A 23422-nucleotide genomic window follows, 5' to 3' on the forward strand; every position below is an offset into this window, starting at 1 on the left:
GGAAGCATAGAGAGGGTGAGACAGCCCTGGGGAAAGGCAGGGGCAGGGAGCAAGCTCCGAGGGCAGGGCCAACATGTCAGGTTTACTGCTGAACTCCAGGGTCTAGAACAGAGTGAGAGGGAGGAGGGACTCCATAATTAGCTGTCGAATAAGTGGAATCCCAAGAAGAAAACTGGGTGGGAGTGTGGAGATAAACACTAGCAACAACGACACAAAGAAAGCAAGGATTGTTTCATAGCCGGGACAAGCTCATTCATCAGAAACCATGAAATGGAACCTATCTCCCCACACCCAGCAAAATAACAGCCCTACTGCCTGTCCTCAGAGTGCCCTATGACCACCACCCACCTCAGTAAAGAGACAACCCATGCATTTGACCACATCCTAAGCCCTTTTTCCCCTTCTCTGTTTCTTCTCAAAGGCCAGGTGATCATGTGGGTTCCAGCTTTATAACCACATTCCTTAGACCCAAACCACGGTAGGTAAGTGAAGGCATGAATGAAGAAATGCAACGAAAAACTAGGGGAAGGCCTACCAGCTGACGGACGTCAGATGGGTCTCGCCGCTTGCCCTCGGTGAAGCCCAGCCTGAGACCACAGCCGGCAGCTGTGCTTCTGTGGGAGAAGATCCAAGCGCTGCTCAGGGATCACAACATGCAACATGACTCCACAGGGCAGGGGCAAGCCCTTACCATGGAAACACATGCGTTTCCACGACAACTCATACCTACGTGTGCCTCTGTGTTGGAGAGTATTGCATATTGCAGATGTCCAAAAGTGCACAAAGTTTTAACTTTATAAATCACATGAAGTGATGCTCTCCTAACTCAGTTACATTTTGGCAAGAGCCAGAAATGTACCAATGTATTCCCAAGCAAGCAGTGAGTAAACAGGAAGCAAAGTGTTTGCTCCCCATGATCAATTATAATCTACAGACCACATTCCTTCCACTCTAGAGACCTAGAAATATGTTTTTAAAGTATCTCATTAGTTTAAATTATGACTTTTAAATTACTTTATTAGTTACTTGTGTGGCCATTTAAATAAGTCAGATTTTACTGGGAATAAATCAATGATTCATCTAAGGACAATGTATGACTCAAATATTTCCTTCCATTAATCAGTAAATGTTCCTTTTCCCAACGTGCTTCCCCGCCAAGTAAATCAATGTCTCTGGATAACTAGGTAGGCGCAAATATGTCAGAGCACATCAGACTGAGAACACAGAAGGGAAACACATCTGTAGCTTTTCACATCCAGGGCCTCACTCCACCGCTGATACGCTGGTAGCTGAATCTCGTCTGACCACACGAGTCAGAATGCACATGGTGGGTGAGGCTGGGACAGCCTGGAGAGACAGGAGAGAGCAGCTAGCGAGAGGTCCTTGGGGTGTTCGGCAGCTGTGGTCCCTAAGGTTCCAGCCCCCAGACAGGCCTACAACAGCCACGGCACCTCCCCTTCCCTTCTCAGGACCCAGAGCTCACCAGGCAGCAGCAAGGGGCTACCGTGCAGGAGTTCATCTTGGACCCTATCCCAGACACGCTCTTGTAGGAACCCAAGATAACTGGAGGAGTCTATAAGGAGGTGTTGTCATCTAGATGTAGCTGGGGACAGAGATCAGAAAACAGGGCCCAACCTCCCCAGTGAGGTAGGAGACGGGACTTGACTCTGGAGGCAGGGTTCAGATACTGGACCAAACTGAGACCCTGCTAACATAGGGACGGAGGTCAGGGGATGTACCCACCAGTGTGCCATGTCTGTTTACTATTGCCATGGCAACCCCCAAGCATTACCGCCCCTTTTCATAGCAATGACCCCACAACCCAAAAGTTACTGCCCTTTTCCTAGAAATTTCTGCATAAATTGCCCCTTAATCTACATGTCATTTAAAGTGCGTATAAATATGACTGCAGGCCTGCCCTGAGCTGCTACTTTCTGCCTAGCAGATAGCCCTGCTCTGCAGGAGCAGTCACAGAGCTGTAACACTGCTGCTTCAACACAGCTGTTTTCTTCCACCCTACCATCTGCTTGCTCTTGAATTCTGTCCTGGGTGAAGCCAAGACCCTTTGAAGGCTAAGCCCCAATTTGAGGCTCACCTGTCCTGCATCACCAGGAAGACCAGAGACCAAAGGCGGGGTCTCACTGGGTGCAGTCATCCTCAAGCCTTCACCCTGCTCTCTGCCCTCCTCTGCTCTGCCCCAGAGGCCCCAGGAATCCGGCAGATGCCGTTGGATGTATCCACAGTGCAGCTCCATCCCCGAAAGCCTCACCTCCAGCCTACATCGGTTTTACCTCCCAACTTGAACATTTATCACCCTTCCCCCCTGAACAACTTGATTTGTTTTCTAAGAAAAATTCTGAACCTACTTTTTAATAATTAAATGCCCTTTCTCCTTCTTTCCAATTTATAATAAGAGAATGTCTTACAAATCTGAAAAGCAACAAGAAACATCGTGCCAGAGGAGGAGCTAAGAGAGGCTATCCTTACTTGAGAGAGTGTGGTACTGGGAGCCACACTGCAGGGAGGCCCTTGCAGGAAGAGGGAGATGTCACTGCGGGATGGTAGCTCCAGAGCCCTGCAAGGGCCAACCGGCTTCCATGGAAGCGCCCCAACCTCGAAGTCCCCATCCAGTGGGCGGAGCTCAGCACTACAAGGAAGCTCAGACATGACCCTGATGGAGTATGGGTGGGTGTGCAGGCTGCGGGGACAGAGGCCGAGGAAAGCTCAGGCAGGGCCCTGATGGAGTGTGGGGTGTGTGTGCAGGCTGTGGGGACAGAGGCTAAGGAAAGCTCAGGCAGGACCCTGATGGAGTGTGGGGTGTGTGTGCAGGCTGTAGGGACAGAGGCCGAGGAAAGCTCAGGCAGGACCCTGATGGAGTGTGGGGCGTGTGTGCAGGCCGGGAGGACACAGGCCGAGGAAAGCTCAGGCAGGACCCTGATGGAGTGTGGGGTGTGTGTGCAGGCCGGGAGCACAGAGGCTGAGGAAAGCTCAGGCAGGACCCTGATGGAGTGTGGGGTGTGTGTGCAGGCTGGGAGCACAGAGGCTGAGGAAAGCTCAGGCAGGACCCTGATGGAGTGTGGGGCGTGTGTGCAGGCTGGGAGCACAGAGGCCAAGGAAAGCTCAGGCAGGGCCCTGATGGAGTGTGGGGTGTGTGTGCAGGCTGGGAGCACAGAGGCTGAGGAAAGCTCAGGCAGGACCCTGATGGAGTGTGGGGTGTGTGTGCAGGCTGCGGGGACAGAGGCTGAGGAGGGCAATGGTTAAAATGATCTGTTGGCCATTTCTATCACTGTCCATCCCACTTGTCCTCCCTCAGACACTCGGGACCAGAGTCCAAGGATCCCAGACCTCTGACTTTCTTTCTGCCCTAGTTTCATGGAGGCGAACTGATGGATTCATAGCCATGCATCTTTGAGAGTTGTTGGAGTACAGTTTCATTCCCTAGGATTAGGGAAGATCTTGGATTCAAATCCATAGACTCTTCCTGAGCTCCCACTGCATCCCAGCTTTTGAAAGAATTCCTCCCCGTGCACCACCACTCTTCACCCTCATGACAATTCTATGGGCATCACGTTTCTTATGGCAAAGAGCCTTGTAGGACTGAGGTTCAAGCTGGGTTCACACAGCCAGGTACTTGGTGCCCTTTCTCCCACCACATCTCCTCCCACCTCCTTGCTGCCTTTCTCCCCGGCTGAGCTGGGTCTGTGCCTGTATCTCCATGGTATCTACATCACTGCTTTTAACTCCTACCATCGAGTGAGCCCACAGACAATGCACCATGGTGATGGATGATGGGCCCATGCCCTAGGAGGGAGGGGGACAGAGGGCGAACGAAGGGGCTGAGACGAAGGAGCTGTGAGGTCTTTACATTCACAGCCTCAGGTCTTAGGGCTAATGAGAACGAATGACTGGGATAACCCAGGTGCCTTTCCAGACACCTACGGAAGGATTGAGAATCTTATTTGGCAGTGACACCAGTTCTACCCCACAGAGATGGGAAGAGATCAGGACAGCATTGACCTAAGGGCCATCCTATGCTCATGTAAGGTCGGTCCTGCTGAGTCCTGCCGCCAGGAACAGGAGTCAGGGTGCGTATCGGGCACCAGGCATGAGGATTTGTCACTGGGAACAAGGATGTGTGGAGACCGTGCAAAGCAACCCGACCCCTCCTACTGTGGGACCCTCCGGCCCAGGGTTATCTCCGTGTCACCTGATGGGCTCCTGAGCAACTTTTCTGCTTTTTTGTGTGCAGGGAGGTGAAATGACCCAGAACAAGCCCTGAAATCCAAGCAGGTTGGTGTGACCTTCTGAAACCTCTGTTGCCAAACCAGCACCTCCCAGATACTCTGGAGCCAGCACACATGCTCTGCGCCCAAGGCCATGTGGCTTCTGCTGACAGGCCCCAGCCCATCAGTGCATCTGATCCTGCAGCCCGTGTGGCTTAGCTTTCCTTCTCCCTCTTCCCCGAATTCCCCACCCCTCACCGGCTCACTTCTGCTCATGCTTCAGCCTCCTGGCTTCCTCTGGGAAGCTGCCTTGCTCCCCGGCTGAGCTGGGTCCATGCCTGTATCTCCATGGTACCTATGTCACTGCTTTTAACTGTGCTGTGTTTTGAGGACCTGTTCAGGAGCTGTTTCCTGCACCAAGCCGAGAGCACTCACAGCAGCACCCATGGTAGGAGCTCTGTGCATACCTGGTGGATTAACATGTGCCAATTACAGTGGGGCCACAAATCCAGGACAGCACCACCATTTCCTTCACCCGAGGTTTGAAGGAGAAAGAACAGGGGTGAGGGGAGAATAGGATCGAGTACAAGTCCGGAGGGACTGACTGGGTGCGGAGCAGAGGACAGCTCTGTCTGCACCCATTCTCCATGCTATTGAGATAACCATATGAAGACACAAGCCAACCAAGGCATCTGCCCTGCCTTCACGGACACCTGCGACTCTGCCTGGGCCATGGAGATCCAGGCACAGACAGCAATGCCCCAGCAACTGCCTCCACGATCTCTGTGGGGGAGTAGCAGCATTGTGATCATTGCAACAGCAGCCACCGCGGGCAGAGTTCCTCCTGCGTGCCAGGAGCCATGGCAGGTGCGATACCTGCCTCGCTTCGTCAAGGTCACAGGGCAGGCGATCATGAGACCCAAATTTCAAATGAGGAACACACAGCTGTAGTCTGCACTGGACACGCACATGCTTAGGTGATTGATAGCACAAGGCACCATTACTGAGTGTCCGTGGTGCTGTGTATATATTCACTATTGAAAGAACAACAGTGGCACCTCCCTGCCTGTGAGCGTGGCCTTGTTGCCGTTCTAGTGGGGGCAGGGGGACACCAGTAGAGGCCAGCGGGGTTTTTCACCCAGAAGCTAAAGAAAAGGAAGAGGTGGTTTGGAGGGAAAATTGTTGACTGAAGAATTCAACTATTGGGAGCCAGCTGACTCCACTCTATTTATTTTTCTATTAAGATGGTTTACTGAATTATTTGAATTGCAGGAATCCAGTCATTTTAATTTGCTCAGATGTGGCTTATTGAACTTTTATTTTCTGTGCTGAAGAGCAAACAGAACATTCAAACAAATTTAAGTTGGGCACGTTTAAATAAAGCGCAGCATTGCGTCGGCGGCTCTGTGTGGAGCGTTATCGGGATTTGCTCAATGCGTGCGCACAGAGATGCAAAATTGCCTTCCCCAGAATCAATCTTGGGTTATGTGTGGTCCAAAGAATGCTTCTAAGCCCCCTGCGGTGGGAGTGAGACCTGGAAGATATGGGCAATGAGACAAAGGCCCCCAGACCACCACTGGGGAGGGGGTTCTGTTCACAGGACGGGGGAGCCTGCTTGGGAAGGAGCAGGGACAGAGCTGGGCTGCTCTGCATAACACAGCGGGACAGGGATTGGCTGGGAGGAGATGGAGTGAGTATTCAAAAGGCAGGAGGAGGGAGACAGGGCCGAAGACCTCAGGGTGGGAGGGGTATGTGGGGTGGGGAGGCCCTGACGGGTCTCTGGAAGGCGAAGGAGCTGGCAGGGCTTCCAGGTTCACTGTGGAGCAGCTGGGGTGCTCTTTTGTCTGCTCTGCCTGCCTCCGAGGTCTCTGGGTGTCTCCCTGGCTCACTAAAGCTTGTGTGTGGTGGATCTTTGAGGGGGGACTTGAAAAAGACACAAGCTTTGCCACTGGGACATTGCACAGGGCCCCCGCCAGGGTCCTCAACCTCAATTTCCCACTCATGTCCCACATGCCCGGCCCCCTCTGCTCATCCCCGGCCTTGCCAGGGGCACATTTTTACCTCCAGTGCAGCTGCAGAGGGAGCTGGCCACGGGTGGCTGGGTTCACAAGTCAGGACCAAGTGATTAAGCAGGGCCACGTGTGCCCCCTAGCAATGAGTAGAACCGTGGGGCAAAACAAAATCACTGGGTTTGGAGGATGAAAGGGTAAGAACCAGGTGGCTAGGAGAGGGGCACACAGTGTCACCATGAGGAGGTGACATGATCCCCAGGTAGGGGGTGGGAAGGCGAGAGCGACAGCGTCAGCGTGAGGCTGGCAACAGACAGCGTTGAAACGGCAGTTGTGCTTAGGGGCTAGGACGTGCCTAAGGTTAGCCAAACAACAGAAACCCCGCATGGGGGCAGCCTGGGAGCCCTCTTTCCACACCTTCATGCTCACATGAACTCATGTGGGGCCATCTCCTGTCTCAGTTTCCTCATCTGCAAAATGAGATCGTAATTGTGCTCCTAAAAAATTACAAGGACGAAGTGAGTTATTACATGCAACGAAGTTAGAATGCCCTCACCATGCACAGCCTGAATGCAGAGCAAGAGATTTCAGTGGAGTGGAAATAAATCCACCCTTGCCTCAGGGCTAACTTTAATAGCATCCCGGAAAACAAAGGAAACTCCCTGAGTACAAGGGGAGCCTCCTGCCGAAGGCCAGCCCTGAGCAGGCCCTCCCCACTCGCCCAGGTGAGCAGGGCTCTGGCCGCCCTGTGCCTGGAGGCTGCGCCAAAAGCACTCCCCTACCAAAGCCCTCGCTTTCTCAGTGCCGAGCACCATGTTTCCATGTGGATTTATACCACTTCTTTACCCCTGCAGAGAAGACTGGTTTCCTGTCCCAAAAACAGAACTCGTGTCTGAATTGACACCAAGATGAACTCAAGGCCAGGAGCCCGGGATGAAGGTAGCATCCCAAGGCACTCCTGCAGCGTTAGCGGAACTCTCTGCACACAGGCACCTGCCACAATATGTGTGCGTGGCTTCCCAATGTGATACAAGGAAAAGAGTAGACATGCCCACAGTGGAACAAAAAATAAATATTTAATTGAATGAAAAAATAAGTAAGGATCCCGAGGAAAGTGTTGGTTAAACTGAGCATGGCCAGTTCCGATTTTTAGAACCTCCAGGGGATCCTGGAATCTGCTTCTCCCCACTGGATTCATAGGTGTTGGGCTCTGCTGGCCCTGTGGTCAGAGGCGATACTCCCCAGGCAGGCCAGGGGGACCTCGTGGGACAGGTGTGGGAGACTGAGTGCAGGCATCTCAGACAGCTGCTTGAAGCCTCGGGCATTTTAATAAATGTCCCCCTATTTCATAGGCAAAAGTTTGGTGTCCCTGAACGAAACCATCCAACTGTAGCTGAGTGAAGACAGCACTGGCGGAAGCAGCTCTGTGCCCATGAGGGTTCTGCTCTGCAAGGCTCTGTGCACACACCGAGGACACCAGGACCAGAGAAAACCACACGAAAGTTTTAATATTCAGCCCTCAGGCCAAGTGGCAGGAAGCAAAGCTGAGGCCCACCCGCCCCACCAGGAGGCCTCTGGTCCTGCTGCTGTGGCCAAGGAGTCCACACTGCGTTCCCTCCCCAAGGAGGTGGCAGAGCTGCACGGTCCCGCAATCCCACTGCGTGGCTCCGGTCTAGGGATTGGGTGAGGGGCTCTGGGAGCCCTGGAGGTGGCCTGTCAGGGGAAGGACCAGGCTGAGGGGTGGAGGGAGGAGGGTGAAGTGTGAGGCTGCTTTGGGACCACATCACAACCCACCAGTCTGACGTGAGCACCCAGCATTGGGATGACGGGGTCTTTTCTCCCACAGCTTTTTCACATAAATCCACTGCTCTGGGAGGGGAGTGTCAAGCTGTCCTTACATCCAGAGTGAGTCCTCGAGAGCGATCACTGAAACCTGTTCATTCCACACGATCAGGGCTAAGTTGGTCTATTCCTTGACAGAGCATCCTAGCCCCAGAGGCAATACAGAAATACAGACATGTCAGCACAGAAAGGCAACAGGATTCCTATCAAGTGTCTATCACAAGATCAGACAGTCTGAGCCACCTGCATGGCTAGAATTATGTCTCAAGGTGCCAAACAGCTTTACACAGTTCTCAGGATTCTTCAAAGGGAGAAGAACTCCCTCTATGAGCTCGAAGACACGCGTCGGAACTCCAGGCGTCCTCTGACACCTCGATGCAGCTCCGTGAGCCTTGGTTTTCCTCTCTGTGGATGAGGACATGTCCGCTCCCTGGGGGCAGGAGGGGACGGGGGCTCAGCTCTGCAGGTCCACAGTGAGACTCCCTGGGTTGCACTCCTCAAAGTCCCTTCTGCTAGATAAGCCTCAGTTTCCTCAGCTATAAAACGGACGTACACCATCTACTTAGCAAACACTGCCCCTGCACTGTGGCAAGTCCTAGAAGCAACTTGTTTCAAATTTAAATGGCCACGTGTATAAATATGAACCATGTGCTTGCATTGAAGACACAGATCTGTTCTTCTTATTTTTTCTCAGGGGAAATCTCTGACCACGGAGACCCTGAACAGGTATGCTGTGGACAGGTGTTTACAGGGCTTACTCTGTGGCATGCCATCTTGATTATAATGTTTTATAAAGGACATTAATTACATGAAAGCATTAAATAAATAATGTGATCATCAACAGTAAACAGCATAATAATCAACAGCACACAGTCCATATAATATATTCTTGATGGTTTTAAACCATAACGAAAATAGAAAATAAAAAACCGTAGGTTCTAGAAGATTCAGGCGTTGCCAACTCATCCCGGGAGACCTGCGCTCTGTCATAATGTTGCTTCTCCTTTTTACCTGACTCTGCCATCCGATTGCCCTGAAAATTACGGCCCCGGGTTCCAGCCTCCACTAAGAGTGCTGCCAGGACTTGACCTCAGGAGTTCCTTGGATTCTTTCCTTCTCTGTTTTCACGGCCGGCCCGCATGCCAGGTTAGGCCCTCCTCATCTTATGACTCACTCATGCTGTAACAACCTTCAAAACGATTTCCTGCTTTTAATCTCTCTCCACTCCAATCCAGCCTGAGACCTGCCAGGCTATTCCCAAAATAACTCTTCTCGTGTGTCACTCCCTGCCCCAGGCGCCCGACGCCTTCCCCGCCAAGCTCTCTGTTCCCCTGCTCCCGGCTCTCTCTCCTGCACACAAGCGCGTCTCACCTCCCGGTTTTCAGGGTGCTGCGCTCAGCCCGGGCCTCCCCTGCTGCCCTGTTAGAAGCCCTCCTCCCTCAGAGTCCAGGGAGCTCCGACCCTCTCCGTGATGTGTTCTTAACTTTACTCCACGTTTTGACATGATTTATCTGCACCCCACCATTAGCACCATGCGTGCCATGACATATGTGACATTTTCTAAGGCCCCTATCTAAATACTTCATCTTCAAAAGGAGTGGAGGCTCCTTTGGTTTGAGGCAAAAGCATGTTACAAAAGAACAATGCTAACTAGATTGCAGGCATTTATGTAATTATCTATTTATCCATCTTCTATACGCTTACACAGGGGAAAGGAAATGAGAAATTGAAATGCCAGCAAAAGAAAACAAAGACCAGAATGAGAGCTCAAGAAGCACGTGAGGCCGGGAGGAAGCCACACAGGCCACAGGCTCCTGGGCAGCTATTCACCGTGTCCCAGGAGCAGTCACCCATCAGCTGAAATCCTCCCTCCCTCTGGAGTTAGCTACAGGTCAGGGCGTCCTGTGTTGGGGGAAAGAACTGCAGATTCACAAGCATGCATTAAAATTAAATGACATTGAAGATGAAGAAGCAGAGAAGTGGACGTGTGGGTTCCCCACCTCCCACAAGTGTCCCCTGTCAAGATTTGTTGTCTTGGGAAGATAAAATAAGGGAAGAACAGAAGAGTAAAAGGGATAAAGTGAGGCGATAGAGAGAAAAGAAAAGTAAGGAAAGAAGTAGTCAGAAAAAAATAAAAGAAGCAAACAGCGCTTATCCTCCTACCTCTGCTCAAGCTATAAACTAAAATCACCCCCTACTGAATATGTGCCCAAGAAGAAGATGCTGTGAGAAAAGTGTTCTGTCGAACCCAGGGACCAGCGTGTGCAGAGATGGACGATGGAAACCCAGCCATGGCAAACTCAAGGACAAGACAGAATAACACTGGACAGAGAGCAGACGCTCTGCTGAGCAGGAAACTTTTGCAAGCCAAAGTTTAAAGATACATAGGAACAAAGTAGAATAAAGTAGAAAACAAGGACAGAAAAAATGAGAAAATTGGATGCTAAAAAAATCCTACTCTAAGTTGCATATTAAGTAAAATATTAAGAAATAAGGAAAAAAAAGTTACAAATGTCATCCGTTATTATGCCAAATAATAACTAACTGGCCTGTTTGGCTTCCAGAGAGGATCAGGAACCATCTTAAAAACAAAACCAAACAACACAGCAGGCTCCAGTGTTTTTTAACAAGGTAAACAAGGGTACTTACTAACAACATCCCATAGAACTTAGAGAAGGCTTGGCGGAGGAGAGAGAGCATGTCGCCTAAGTTAGAAATGATGACGATTTTGGCCGGGGAGCCACACTGTCTTTCTCTTCAAGCATGGAGCATCTCACTCCTCCACATGTCAGAGAGCAAACCTCCACGGGAGTATGTAAACATTCAGGCTAATTGTCACTCGGGATCATCCGAAACTCAGGAGAGGGCAAGAGGCAGTTGATTGCAGCAAGGATATGACAATGTCACTTTTAGTAACTGACTCAGTCCAACACCTCAGAGTCAAGTGCTTAATATAGGGCTACTCTTTCCGCTGGGTGGCAAGTTTAGCGAAATTGACCACCTGTTCCCTTGCAAGTCTGCCCGTCTCCAGCCTAAATCAGAAGGAGCACCTGGCACCGCAGCTCGCAGGAGGTGCTGCAGCGATTGGATTTTGCCTCCTATCACTGCCTGTGAAATCCAGATGTTCTGGGACCTTCTCCACTCCTGAGAAGGCTGCAGATCAAGCTGCTAAACACGCGGAAGTGATTCTTGTTGTTTTTAATATCCTTAGTTATGTGTCTTTTCTGGAGATTCTATTTTTGTACGTTTAAAACTCTGGTTTCCTTGCACATCAGCAGGGCCTCTACTAAAGAAAGGGAAAAAAGGAGCGTCTCAGCCGTGCACTCAGGGTCCTGCGCCTCCATCGCAAAGCCCCAGGAGGACTCCCTGTTCCATATTTGTGGACTGCTCCAAGTCCACTTAGTCAGGATCTCTTGCCCGGTCTGTGGCCAGGGAGATCGAAGGTACACTCAATTTGTTCATAAAATGTCTCCAGCAGTTTATTAGAAAGTCTGCACCATTAATATCCCCCTCCCCCGCAATTTAACATGATGTCGTTGGCATCCTTGTGAATACAGTGTGCCCACCAATTTGAAACTCCAGCCGTGTCCACTAGGTTTTTGTCCTGGGCTTTCCCAAACAACAGCTTAATTGGAGTCAGCAATTTGAGGGAGAAAGGCCACAAAAATAAAAGTAACTCATAAAAAACAAGTTCCACTCACCAAGCTTAGACACACCCCTTAGGCACAGGTTACTCCTGTGGTTTGCTGGTGAAGGCCAGAACCTCACCTCTTCCTTAGACATCTCTCTGTCCCCTACCTCAAAGAAATTCCTCTCTCCCTTAACGATGATTCTCGCCATTCTGTTAAATGAAAAAATTAATAAAATGTCTCTATTGTGCATTGTGTGACATTGCAGCTCATCAGGAATTTATGAGTCATTTTTGACAAGAGGATGGTGAACCTCTTTATGACTGGGGCTCGCTGCCCGTATATCTCCAAAGGGCTGGATGGTCCACATGCTCTCTGCCTCCCACACACGGAGGTTCTTTGCCATGTGGATACCCAGAGACTCGAGAAGGAATTTCACTTGGCAGATCATTTGACCAACACAGGAACTGGCTGCTTTATTTCCTGTTGAAGCACTCACCTGGGCCACAGAGGAGCGGGAGTTGGAAGGCCTGGCTGGCGCTGCTCCTCCTTTAGGTGAACTTGCTGGGAACATCCCATATTGCTTGGAAGACTCTGTAGTCGCTTTCTGTTCACCCCTCTCTCCATTCACGGTCTTCCAATACAATAAAGTCACCACTCCGATGATTCTTGATTCCTTAACTAAATTGTGGAGAGATTTCTAGTAACGTCCAGGATAAAAAAATGTCCGAAACTGCGAAGAACAAAGCCTGGCCGAGAAGAGTTCGTCTAACACTTTTTGAGGCTCTGACCACCTGGTAACTGGGCAGGGGCACTGCACTCCGAAGTCGCAATTGCAGGATCCAGGAAGCTGATGCGAACCTCTCCCTACATGGTGAGAACCCTTTACCTTCCCGTAGCTTTAAATATCACTCGCATTCTGCTAGAGTGATTCTGTGTCTCTAGTCGAATCTACTGTTGTTGGTGGGAAACATACCACAAAGCATAATTATCTGAGCGACCTGAGCCCTTACTGCATCTTTCCATGTTGAGAGAGAAAGAGAGTAATTCATTCATTTAAGAAATATTGATTGAGCATGCTTGCCGTTTCATCATCTAATGTATTTACCATTCCTCCCAGCTGGGTTTTAGATACCAATGTGATCCATATGCTATTTGCTTACAGAAGTCTGCTTGTAATATCCATTTATTCAATAAATAGATATTAATCACTTAGGCTATGGGATCAGCTCTGGAAACACAGTGGTGAGGAAAAGAGATGCTATCCTGGCCACCAAGGAGCTAATATTCCGGTGGAGAAAATGTCACTAAGCAAATAACAACATAGACAAATCTATGAATACAGTTGATATGGCTGCTGTGCAGTGAGTTGCTATGCGAATGGACTCAGGAACACTTGAACCCAGGTTGGAGAGACAGGAACATCCTCTCTGAGAAAAGGTCACTAACTCTGAAACTCAAAAGGTGGGTCCAGATTCTCTAGGCAAAGAGAAGTGTGCAGAGCAGCCCGCTTGAAGAATACCCAATGGCAAAACAAACACAACACAAACAGAACAACCCCCAGGAGCAAACCCGGAGCCAGAGACAAGTGCAGTGTCATTGAGGAGACCCACAGAGACGTACATGGCCAGAACCGGCCAGAAAATGGGGTAAGCTCTTGTTAAAATTTTTAGGTTTTATCCTAAGTGCAGTGAGGGTCTTGCAGGGTTTTAATTAGAAGAATGTATTTTTCTGATTATGTCTGTTAGAGTGGGTTCCCCAGTCCTCAGGCCTCAGACTGGTACAGGTCCATGGCTTGTTAGGAACCAGGCCGCACAGCAGGAGGTGAGTAGCAGGCAAGCGAGTGTTACCTCTCTAGCCTGAGTTCTGCCTCCTGTCAGATCAGCAGCAGAACTAGATTCTCATAGGAGCACTAGATTCTCATAGGAGCACTGGATTCTCACAGGAGCACTGGATTCTCATAGGAGCACTGGATTCTCCTAGGAACACTAGATTCTCGTAGGAGCACTGGATTCTCATAGGAGCACTGGATTCTCATAGGAGCACTGGACTCTCACAGGAGCACTGGACTCTCACAGGAGCACTAGACTCTCACAGGAGCACTGGATTCTCCCAGGAACACTAGATTCTCGTAGGAGCACTGGATTCTCATAGGAGCATTGGATTCTCATAGGAGCACTGGACTCTCACAGGAGCACTGCATTCTCACAGGAGCACTGGACTCTCACAGGAGCACTGGACTCTCACAGGAGCACTGGACTCTCCTAGGAGCACTGGATTCTCATGGGAGCACTGGATTCTCATAGGAGCACTGGATTCTCATGGGAGCTGGAACCCTATTGTGAAGTACGCATGCGGGAATCCAGGTTGCACACTCCTTATGAGAATCCGATGGCTGATGATCTGAGGTGGAACAGCTTCATCCCCAAACATTTTCCCTCCCTGCACTCCCCCCTTCCATGGAAACATTGTCTTCCACGAAACCGGTCCCTGATGCCAAAAAGGTTGGGGACGGCCGTTTTAGGCTGCACAGCAACTGACTCTGATATGGGGAAGAGCCGGAGTGGGATTAGCAGCTAAAAGGCTCCAGCAGCTCTCCAGGAAACAGCAGGATGTCGCCTGCACTTAGGCTGTGGGGAGAAGCAGCCCCACGTGAGATCTGGGTGGTAGTCCATCAGCTGGGTGGGGACTGAATCAATACGGGAGTGATCAGAAATGAGAGATGGGAGATGCTCATCAGAAACCTGAATAGGTAGATGGAAATGCATCATTTGTATTCAGATGATTTCTCCAAGTTTATCTCTATCCTGGACTTACCTTCTGCGCTTCAGACTAATATCTCCACTCTCTGGTAGAAACCTTTATTCTAATATTCCCCAGGAAACTCAGTGAACATATCCACAGCTCAAATCATTGCCCCTGAACCATCCATTAAAACAGTTCCTCCCCCATTTTTCCTTAACCTAGCAAATGTTTATCAGCTGAAACGGTCCATTTTCTGCGTCAACTTGACAGGGCTGCACGGTGCCCAGATACTGGTCAGGGTTATTATGAATGTGTCCGTGAGGGTATTCTGGGAGGAGACGAACGTTTAAATTGGTGAATGGTGTCAAGCAGATGCCCTCTCCAATGTGGGTGGGTCTCACCCAATCAGTGAAAGGACAGAACAGAAAAGCCAACTCCCCCACAAGTGAGAGGGACCCCTTCCCGCCTGGCCGCCTTGAGCTGGGGCAGCAATCTTTTTCTGCCTTTGGATTCAACCTGAAACACCAGCTCTTCCTGGGTTTTGAGGCTTCCAGCTCTCAAACTATACCATTGGCTCTCCTGGTTTTCAGGCTTTTGGACTCAGACTAGAACTTACACCATGGGCCCTTCTGGGACTTCAGCCTGCCAACTGCACAGATCTTTGGACTTGTCTGCCTCCATAGTTGTACGAACCAATTCCTTACAATAAAATCTGTGTGTATATACATATGTGTGTGTGTGTGTGTATTTGTATGTGTGTATATGTGTGTGTGTATGGATACAGATATAGATATAGATACATATCCTATTGGTTTTGTTTCTCTGGTGAACCCTAATACACCAGCTAAAGAGGAAATAATATTGTCTAGGGAGAAGGTAAAGTTAAAAAAAGACTCATATAAGCTATAGAATATCCCCACATTGTAAATAAACCATAGTGCAACCCAAGAAATAGAAATGAAAGCGGAAGTTGACCACAAATCAAGTAGGCTGGAACTGTGGCAGAATGTCCCCTGGGCATGCAGCCACCTGGCTGGAGATGGAGACTACATTTCCTAGCTCCATTCTGCCAAGTGTAGCCATGGGGCTAGGTTCAGATCAATGGTATATGAGGGAATCGATGAACTCCCAAGGAATCTCCATAAAGATGAAGCCACTGTCCTAGACTTCTTCCTTTTCTGTTTTCTGAAGGCTGAAAATCCAATTTGAAACTGACCCAGTTTAAACTCTGCAAACAAGAACCACACCCTAAAAGATGGTAGAGCGAGAAGATGGAGGGAACCTTGGTTGCTGGATGACCTGGTGGAGCAGAGCTTCCACACCAGCCTGGACTGTTCAGCTCTGGGCCGGATCCCAGGAGGGAGGCTAATATCTCTCTTATTTAAGTCCCAACATTCTGAAATCTCTTTGCTACAGGGTTTGTTTGGCTTGTACTGAACTGAAACAGACATGGAAACACACACACTCGACTAAGCTACATGGATGGATGGCCGTTCCCTCGACTGGAACAGAAGGCACGTCTGCCTGCTCTGCTCACTTCTGTAGCCCCAGAAAATGAGGCAGGATCTGGCACGGAGAGGACTCAGCGACTGTGTGTGGAATGAATGGATAGTGGAAGAAATACAGACTGGCACTAGAAGGATGGTGAAGAAGTGGGGAAAGAGTCGATAGTTAAATCTCTTTACAAGGATTTGCTGTGCAGAGAAGAGAGTGACTGTAAGGACTGGGGTCCGGGTGGGATTCCTGTATGTGCCGTGCAATGGGCATGTGTGTACATGGGTGACATAGGAAATGCAGGGGCGTATTTCCACAAAAATATAAAGAATCCAACAAGAGAAAGGACTGCGACACAAAATAGAGTGTCATAAATTTCCTGGTATGTGTAGCAGGTGAAGTACGTTCTTCATATCACTAGAAGGGAAGAAGAGGATGGGTCGGTATACAGGAAAACCTGTTGGGTCACAGGCAGGAATTTGAGGATGTATCTGAGTGATGACTCTTAAAAAACTTCTGTCTGGTGGGAAGCAAGGTCAACCTCTGGAGAGAATGCTGGCCAGTGGAAGTCAGGCTGAGGTCAATGGAGAAGGCTGAAAACAGTCATTGTGGAGTGATAGCAAAGTGAGTATAGGGCTATGGTCAGAATAAAGGGAAGTTCTCAAAGGCTGATGAGGTTGGGTACCATGCATTTTTATAGTAACCATCTGCCCAGTGTGTGTCTTTCCCAGCAACTGTCAGGTATTAGACAGACATGGAGAACAGGAAACACTCGACTTCTTCTGGGGCTGTGATTTTCCCCAATGATCAAAATTAAAAGGCTGAAGGGCAACTTCCATTGAATATTGCAATAGAGTAGTTACTGCCTCTCTGTTGGAGAGGGAAGAAGCTGCTGGCAGGAAGGGCTGGTGGATGAGGTGGCGAACTCATCAGCGGACGGGAGGTTCTGATAGGACAGGCATCTGCACTGTGGCTTTTTAACCAGCCTGGTGGGAGGATGGAAAATGGAGGCAAGAGAATGTGCTCAATGATTTTGTCAATTAGAAGTGATTAAGTTTCCAGGATGACAAAGTTTAGAATGACGGCTAATTTGGAGTAGAGATAAACATCACTGGAGATGAGGAGGCGAGGAACGAAGAGGTCAGGTGGTCAGATGTGTTTTTCAGGAGGATGTGGAAGATGCCGAGTAGATAGCAGGCATGGTAGTGATAAGGAAGACTGGCATGGATTCCAGCGACCCCTATGAGTGCACCATAGTAACACAGGTGGAGTAGATGACAACTAAGAGGAGAGGAGAGGCGGCATCATCAGGTTGCATGAGATTTAAAGAAGCAAATGTTTGTCCAGCTAATAGAAAGGCTGTGGTCAGAAAACTACCTGAAGAGGAAGGATGACCTGGCACTCAGGTCTCGGGGCAAAGAGAGAACAAATTGCTTCCACTTGAGAGGATCACAAAGGAAGTGGGTTCTCAGGAGCCATCAGATCCTAGTTAAGGAAAGCAAGAAGAATCTTGAGAGAAGAGTCAAAGGTAAAAGGGCACTTTTTTGGATAAAACTACAAAAAAAACTTGTTTTCTGAGAACATTAAGGAAAACACTTTAAATCATTTTCAAAATGTCTAATTGGTATGATCTTCAGAAAAACATTATCTAGTCCGTATAGAAATTCATCTTGAAATAAGAATGAGGCAGAGTGATCTTTTTAAAGGGTTATATATACAAGTCCTTTAGATCAGTGTGACATGACTGTGATCATCTTACAACAAAACTCAAAATCAATTCAGAGAGCAGCATGGCCTTGGAGACCGCCCACACCCAACACAATTGTACATACTGGGCTTTGCTGTCAAGTTAAGGAGTGAGCAAATGAGTTCGGTATCAAAGGTCATGTGTTTTCACAGTCATTCAAATTATATCCCAAAAACTTTTCTTGTATTCTCTACCTTTTGACTTTTTTTTTCAAAGAACTGATTGCACAGTATACAGAAATCCTGCTATACTTTACTACTTTAGGTGGAGTCTAATTTTTTGTGTTTAATTTATCAGTGCTTAAAAATCTTCAAAATAGCTTAGTGAGGCTCATGACAGTGCTGGCCACATGGAAATGTAGCCTTTTGTTGCCTTTAAACACTGTCACACCATCTATGACTGTCCCATTGGTCTGAAGTGTACTGGCAAACTAAGCATCCTGTAAGACAAGCTAAAGCTTGCTTTTTGCCAATCAGTTGAAAGTCCTGCATCTCTTCATTGATGCACTTTCTTTAGGTATTGATAGTCAAAAGCACAAAGCATTTATTATGCATTCAATCATGTAGCTAAACAAAAAACTGCAGTCTCCTGAAGCCATTTAAACCAGCCGTTCCAAAACCTCCTGCCACCACTTTGTTAGTACCATCAGAAACTTTCTCAACTCTAAATGAAAGAATAAACAGTAGTGCTGCTCTCCAGATATAAGGCACTGCTCCGTATCTTTGAACATTTGATTTTTTTAACTCATAACTGTGTCAAAAGCCTCAAAAAACCCTGAAATTAATTTTCCAGCTTTACTGTCACCAGCCAGAAGTAAAATTCTTAATTTGCCTATTAGCTGGTTGCTGTTAAATTTTAAATTTATTTTTTAAAAAACGGTTGGACTTCTATCATTATAAAGTATATAAAATTTTCAAAAAAAAAGAACAATTTTGCTTTTCATTGTATTACTGAATACCCAAGGTAGTTGAGTAAAAATGCATGTTTAATACCCCTGTCAACACCGTTCAGCACTTCCCTTAGGTTACTCATGTTAGTGTTAAGTGAAAATAAAACTGAGAACAGTTTTTCTATGCTAATGGCTTAACATTTAAGTTCCTGTAATAATTATTCTGATCCAATTTTAACAATTGGATTTAGGAGCAATCTATTTGATGAATTTAGTGAAAGCATCATTAAGCCAATTTCTGGCATTATGGGGGAATATTAAGAAGAATTAGAATATCTGTTATACTGTGAGACTACAACAAAGGGAAGTGCAGAGCTCTTCTCTTTCCCCCCTCCGCCACCCTTTTTTTGTGTGTTTGTTTTAAAGCTGGGTGTCACACATTTCAGAGAGCATAAAGTACACATTCTCACAGAGACAGGAGTTCAAAAGTTGCCTGGTCCTCAGAAACAAGTGGCTAGGTAAAAACTTGTGCATGTGATTCTGGATAGGGGGTCAGCACCTGTCTGTTGGTTAAGCAATCTGTCTTTGGTTTGGCATCTGCCTCCATGGTGGGCTGTTTCCTGAGCCTTACTTCCGTCTTGACTGAGATGGTCCACTTTGCAGAGCCTTCTGTTGTTGCTGCTGCTTTACCTGAGTCAGAATTTCCTGAATTTTTCTCTGGGCAAAATGGCAAGCATAGAAGTGACCAGTTATTTTGACAACCACTTGGTCATGCTCATCAGGTGTCTGGTCACAAGGGACAACAACTTCTGCACTTGACAAATTCTGAAGTTCATTCACCGTTTTGCCTCCTTTTCCAGTAACTCTGCCAGCAGCAAAGGATGGCACTCTGATATGAGCTTCAAGTTTCACCTCTTCTTTAGGACTAACGAAGTTTTCTTCTTTCATTTTTCCATAATTCTTCCCTGAGCCTTGAACCGAGCCTCTGGTGGTCCAGCGATCATCACCATCCTCACCTTAGCATCTGGTGCTTCCGCTGGAGCAATCCTACTTGAAGCTCCAGCAAAGCGAGAAAGCTGCTTGATGTGCTGGCCCTGCTTGCTGATGAGGGCACTGACTGATAGAGCCGGGATGAACAGATGAACAGTCTTGGTTTCTCATTGCTCAGACTGCGGGGAGGGAGGAGTCATGGCTGAAGGGGGCCCTGAGTTGGGAGGTGGCATCCCTGAAGTGGGTGGGAACAGACCCAAGGCGTTCAGATTTAATCTAGGAATTGTGCTTGAAATCATAGAAGTGATATCATTTTCCTAACACTCCCTGATTTTCTTCATGATCTTTTCCTCAGCTTTGGCACATGTCTCAACATTGCCTTTAGCTGTAATGGTGTGTTCTGGATAATACAGCATCAGTTCCTGCAATGGAGATATCGTGATTTTAGTGTCTGTGTCTTGCTCAATTTTTTTAAGATTTCTTCCTTCTTTACCAATAAGACGGCCAACAAAGTTATTCTGAGCTAAAATCTTCAAGGGGATCTCGTCTGTGAATTTTATATCTTGAGTTTCCTTACACATAATCTCCAGAATAGACTTACAAGCCGCAGAGGTGCCTTCAGGAGTAGAGAGGATAGTAATCGACTTCTCAGCAGCCCCTGCATTTTCTTTACGGTGGACATCGATTTTAGACTGGGTCTGTTTGGTGATGTTCCGAATGGTGGCACCTTCTTTTCCTATAATGGCTCCAACAAATTGGGTGGGAACCAGCAGGCACAGAGGCAAATCACATGGTTTCTGCTTGGACACGGATCCTGGAGACCCCTGCCTTGAGGAGCCCCTCTGCCCAAGCCCCCGGCGACCTCGGGGCTGCAGAAAGGGGTTTTGCTGGGTGGCCATTTCATCAGGGATATAGGCTACTTTCAAGGTGAAATTCTCTAACTGAAATCCACTCAGTTTGTCTAGTGCTTGTCTAGCTTGGTCCTTACTGGAACAGGTTACATTTACAACTGCAGTTTCCGAGTCAGTGTTCACTTGCTGACAGCTCTCCACCACTCCATACTGGACTAGTCAACTATCCAGCACCTCCCACTGTAAGTGAGGAGGGATATTTCGTATCTGAAGTTTCCGAATCCTTTGCCTTTTTGGGACCGAGTGCTCAACTTCTATGGGTTTCCCGTGCAGTTCTATTTTACCTGAAAGCGCCTCAATGGCCTTGAGGGCCCAGATCTCGTCTGGGCAGTCCACGAACACGTAGCCAATCTTCACCAGGAAGGGTCCCCACACGGGGATCTTGGCGTCCTTGAAGATACCTTCTAGGTCCAAGGGGGCGGCGTTCTCGCTGAGGTTTCTGATATACAGTTTGTTCATTGTGAAGAATGGTTGTTTAAAAAAAATTAATGAGAAAAATGAAAATTAAAACCACCCACGGTGATGGATGGATCCAGCTGGTTTTGTTCCCCTCGTCTTCTCGCCTTTAAAATACACAAACACAGTAAGAACCAAGAACAAGAACGAGGAGCAAAAAATCAGATCCGAGGCTTGTTTTTCCTTGTCTAGATATGTTTTAAAAGAGAAAGAAAAGAAAAAGCCTAGCTACAACCGAAACACATCCACCAGTCTTGAATTGAGCTAACTTTTCACAGTCATTTTTTAACCATAATGCTCATCTACCAAGCAATACAGGGGAAGTCGTGTTTATCACCTATGTTATAATTTTATTACCTGCGGAATGCTTATTCGTATATGGATGTCAATGGCTACATGTATTGATTAAAACTCCCTTCCCAATTATGTTACTATGGGAACAGCTAGAAACATTTCAAATGTTAATTACCTTTTGTTACACCTGGGTCACATTAACAGTCACTGCATGGGAGGGGTGCTCGCTTTGTTTGGATTGGCATTCTGCCTCCCACACGGGGTTCAATTAACATTAGCTGAGACTATTTTTTAATTCAAAGAATATGCATATTGTCTTCATTATGAAGCCTAGAACATGATTTTCTCAGGTTGCCACATCAGTCAGATAGAGATACCGTGTAGTTTATAATCAAAGCTAAGGCAGCTCAGCAGCGCGTTACATCCAAGAGGCTGACATACAGGAGAGATGTCATTTCCTTCTTAGTCTGCATCATTAAAAAGATCTTTTTTTCTTCTGAAGTCTTTCTCTTGGTTGCTCAACATTTCTTCACAGAAGGAATATGAAGGAAATAAAGTGATACATAGCAGGCGAAATCACAGAAGCAGGATTTTGTTTAGAAGAATGCAAGGCTGCACTGACTGATTACAATTCAGAAGAGCTGCAGCTGCCAATGTCCTTTCTGCAATTCATTAACCTTATATGTACCTTTCTACTTTAAGGGATTTTTTCCACTCAAGAAAAAAACAAAAGGAGAATGGAAAAAATTATAGAAATATGAAATGGGACTTACAATGAAATATAATAATTTGCATATTTTTCTCAGGTAATATATTTTATAAGACAATTTCAATTCTTCCAGCTGCTGTCTTCAGAAGAGCTTAAATATAATTCTGGATATTATTTTCATTTAAAAGAAGATATTGGCTCACACTTCTTGCAGAAAGCTGAGGAGCCAGAACTTGACTTCGTATAACAGAGGTGAGAGTTATATCTGGAAAAGAACAATTCTCCCCCCAAATTAGGACAAGTTCAACAATATCCTAAATCACGGTGATTTTAAATACTCTTCATGCTTATAAGAGATTTTAAAATGAAACAGCAATCTGTGAGGTGTTGATAGCATGCAGTATGTAGCCAAGGTGACCCAAGGTCAGTGTCTCCTTCTAGATGCATCTGCAGGTAGTTAGCATTCGCCACCCACACACCTGGCCCAACAGGAACACTGACGAGGCATGCGCATACTGCTGATGAAATGCAGCCTGGTTTGCTCCAGAGCACATGTTTTCTAAAACACATGTGTAACTGATAGACTTAGCGACTGACTAGGTGTGAAGATAATATAAAAGTTGCATTAGTCATGAGCCAGTTTCTCTGATGCACTCATGTTTTAAGTCACCGTGTAACAGCAGGTCTGTGCTATAACACAAAGGACTGTGACACAGGTGAACACAGCAAGACACCAGGAACACACTTGGATGCCCATCGGCCTCAGGTTTCTTCTGCTGGTCCTGTCTGGCCATGTGTTTGGGTTTGAAAGTGTCCAGATTGCCTGGTTCTCCTGGATCTTCATGCAAAAGAAACGAGCACATGATGGTGACCTGGAACTCTCCTCGCTGGCATCACTGCATTTTTGCAAAGCCTGTAACTGTCCTGTCTGCATTCTGGGCTCCAAGGCTCAGCCCTCTGATCTTTCCTGACCTGTCCTTCCCCTAGGCTGCCTTCCTCTTTTTCCTTATTACAGTAAAGTTCTGTATGTACTGCAGCATATTCCATTTATTGGGAATTGAATATATTTCTTCTATGCCAGGATTTAAAATTAGGATTGTTAATATTGTGGTTTGTGCTCTGGTTACAGAATTTCTAAGGTTTGGGTGTTCTATCCCAGCACCATATTTTCTCAAAGCCTTGCTCTCTGCAGTGGGTGATTTTACACAATGCAAACTTCTCAGGTACTTTCTTCTGAGCTCCAGGTCCCCATATCCAACATCTACTCAACATCTTATTCTGAGATGTTCACCTCAAACATGTGAGAATCAACATGTCAACATGTCAATACCTCTTGCAGGATTTCCTAACTCCACAGATGGTATCCGTCCAATTGTGCAAGCCAAGAGCAAGGCGCCAGCTGGGACGTTTCCCATACCCAATCTATCATCATGTCCCATTAGATTTTACCAGTAGTGTTTCTCGAATGTGTCCGTTTCTCTTTG

At 47.5% G+C, this 23422-nt stretch overlaps 1 protein-coding gene and 1 pseudogene across 5 annotated transcripts in view; both read right to left on the bottom strand.

Moving 5' to 3' along the window:
* The window catches only part of RPS6KA2 (ribosomal protein S6 kinase A2), a 497623-nt gene that overhangs the window by 274608 nt on the left and 199593 nt on the right, over window positions 1-23422 (bottom strand). The window lies entirely within an intron of this gene.
* LOC100986234 (insulin-like growth factor 2 mRNA-binding protein 3) lies at window positions 19125-20938 on the bottom strand (annotated as a pseudogene).

Source organism: Pan paniscus, chromosome 5 (assembly GCF_029289425.2).
Source record: "Pan paniscus chromosome 5, NHGRI_mPanPan1-v2.0_pri, whole genome shotgun sequence".
In the NCBI taxonomy this organism is placed as follows: Eukaryota; Metazoa; Chordata; class Mammalia; order Primates; family Hominidae; genus Pan; species Pan paniscus.